The following is a 2933-nucleotide window of genomic DNA, read 5'->3' as shown; positions in this document are numbered from 1 at the left end:
AAAAATCAAAAGGAAATGATTTGATATAAAATATTCAAATTTCTCAGTATGAAGACTTCCACAGAACAGGAAGAAGGAGACAATGAAAATAAATTTTCTTTAAAAATAACATTCCCCTCATTTTGTCCCTGACACTCAACACTCAAAAACAAGTCTGTATAAAAGTAGGAATGCAGAAAAGGACCACAGAGGACGTTACATTTCAAAGTCTTAGGACCTACTCTGAACTTCTGTCCTCATCAAGACCCTTGCCTATAGAGCTGAGGGCTCCCTGGTCCCCTGGAGAAAGTGAGTGGTCTCAGATCTTCACTGAAGCAGGGGTGAAGTTGTCCCAAGTCACTCACTGTCAAAATTAAACCCAGTAGATGCCCTGCTTCTTCTTGGTTTTCTCATGCCAGAAGGATTTGCCTTTGGTGAACCTCAAAACACGATTGGCTCATTCCCCCAGTCTCTGGCTGCACCTCAGTTGGCATCAGTGGAGTTCTCTGCCACCTCAATTTCCTCCTCCCTGACCCTTAAGAATGTGGGTCACACCCTTTTTTCTTCTTTCTTCCTTTTTGGAAATGTGTTAGGGGTCTGAAGCTTTATTTTCTTGGCTGGAGGAGTCTCTGCCTCTTTGGCAGCCTCATCTGCTTCCACTTCTTTCCTGAACCCAGCTTTGAAACTACCACTGCTGCCTTTTTTTCTTCTTCCTCCTCTTCGCTGTTCTTAGCTGCTTTTCCATTCTGGGCAGTCAGTGCAGAGGTGCCATTGGCCTTGGGGACTTTTGGTCTTGCAGAGTCCTTGCCCTTGGGCTTCTCTTCCTCTTCCTCACTGGAGTCATCAGAGGAAGAACTGCTGCTGCTCTCAACATTTCCTTTCTTTGTGGAGGCTGGCTTAGAAGGGGCTGTCCCTCCTGCTGCCATCTACAACTTCTTCTTAACTGGGGATTTAGATATCTTCTCTTCCTCCTCCTCCTCACTGCTGGAGCTGTCTGAATGAGAGCTGCTATCCTTACCACCCTCAGGAGCCTGCTTGGCAGGCAGATATGGAGCTGCTTTGTCAGTTACCTTGGGCTTAAGGGGGGCCACAGTCATCTTTGTCTTCTCCTCCTCACTGGAACTGCTCTCTTTCTCACTGGAGCTGCTGTCAGCCTTTCTCGTCAGAGACTTCTGGCCACGGCTTCCAGGTTGCTTGAGAGTTGCAGCTGGCTCCGCTGCAGGCGACTTGGTAGTGGCAGCTGGCTTATTTGAGGAATTCTTGTTGGTACTGGCTAGCTTGGAAGGAGCTTCATCATCCTCGGAGCTGTTGGAGTACGAGCTCTGAAGAGCTCTCTGCTGCTTTCTTTTCTGGAGGTTGTTTAGTATTTGCTTTAGAGACAACTGACTTAGCAAGAGTTCATCCTCTTCCTCCGAACTTGAATCAGACTTGTCGCTGCTGTCTTCACTGCTTTCGGAAGGCTGTTTCTTCTCCACAGCTTTCTTGGGAGTCTGGGTTCCCAAGGACTTCTTTGATGGGGGAGCAGGAGTGGGGCACTGAACTTTAGGGATCTGGGGTTTTTTTTTTTTTCCTTTTTTTTTTTTTTTTCTACTATTCTTCCTCCTCACCGAAGGAGTCCTTGCTGCTGGAATTCTTGGATAGGGGTGGCAGCTGCTTTCACTGGGACCTTGACCACAGCTTGCTTTTAATATACAGTCTTCTTCGGGATGGCTGCTGCCCTCTCTTCCTTTGAGTCATCACTGCTGCTGTTGCTGCTGCTGTTGCAGCTGGTTGCTTTGCCATTGACTACTTTAGGTGCTGCTTGAGCTGGAGTACCTGGTGTGGCTGGGACTTTAGCCCGAGCTTTAGCTGCAACAGATGTTGTCTTTGGTTTCTGGTTTTTTGGTGCCTCATTCTCAGAGCTTGAGTCAGAATCAGAATCAGAGCTCTTAGCCTTCTTAAGAGGAGCTTTGGCTGTCTTGGCTTGGGGCTTAACTCCCTTCTGGACAGACTTTTTCTTTTTGTCGTTGTCCTCATCATCACTGGATGCTTCACTGCTGCTGCTCTCTGATGCTTTGGCAATAGCCTTCCCTGGAGGCTGAGACAAACTTGCTCACAGCCTTCTTACCTGGAGGCCCTTGAACTTCTTCCTCCTCCTTGCTGCTGTCCTCACTATTGTCACTGGATGAAGTCTTCTTCTTAGCTTTCTTAGTCATTGGTACATTTATTTGCCTGGGACTTTTGCTTTGGGGCCTTAGCAGACTTGAGACAGAAGCTATAGACATCCAAGAGGGAAGAAGCATTGGCATCCCGCTGTGTAGCTCCTGTAGGTTTGGCGAATATATTGGCCACCTCCAAGAGTTGGTTATCACACAGGAAGTCGAGCACAAGGGGATACAGGTCTGTGGAAATCACACAAGCCAGTGTCTGCCATTCTCTGGGCAATACACGTGACTACCATTGTCTATTGGTGCTATTTTTAAGTTGCCTACTTAACAATTATTTAGGGCAATGCAGCGAGTAATCAAGAGATTGACAGTCTAAAGTGCAGGAGACGAACTATTTGAAGACTAGCAAATAAAAATCTTACAATCTGTAAGATATGCTTCTGTCTATGTTTCTACTTGCTTAACTTGTCTATAAACTTATGTCTTTAGATTTCAGCCTTTGAGGGCCATGACAAGACCTAGCTTCAAGCGTTGTTTGCCTTGGTCTCTGCATCTAATACATAACTAAAATTGGTTACCTCTTAAGTTTTTCACTAAAAATAAAGGCCACTAAGAGTTAGCATTGTCATTAATACATGTAATTAAAACTACTAGATATAGGGAAAATTCTATATGCATTGTACACACAAAACGTACAATGTGTTTTGGGATTTTTTGTAAAAGTGTTATAAAAAGGCATAGGAATGTGGTTTCTCTTAAAGAGAAAGCAATTTTGCCTATTTTAGAGAGTTTAAGAATTGTAAATTA

At 45.0% G+C, this 2933-nt stretch overlaps 1 pseudogene; it reads right to left on the bottom strand.

Moving 5' to 3' along the window:
- Nucleotides 1-352: 352 nt before the first annotated feature.
- On the bottom strand, nucleotides 353-2392 carry LOC103231572 (nucleolar and coiled-body phosphoprotein 1 pseudogene; annotated as a pseudogene).
- Between the last annotated feature and the right edge of the window lie 541 nt (nucleotides 2393-2933).

This window comes from Chlorocebus sabaeus, chromosome X (assembly GCF_047675955.1).
Source record: "Chlorocebus sabaeus isolate Y175 chromosome X, mChlSab1.0.hap1, whole genome shotgun sequence".
In the NCBI taxonomy this organism is placed as follows: domain Eukaryota; kingdom Metazoa; phylum Chordata; class Mammalia; order Primates; family Cercopithecidae; genus Chlorocebus; species Chlorocebus sabaeus.
This window is presented reverse-complemented; position numbering and strand designations above follow the sequence as displayed.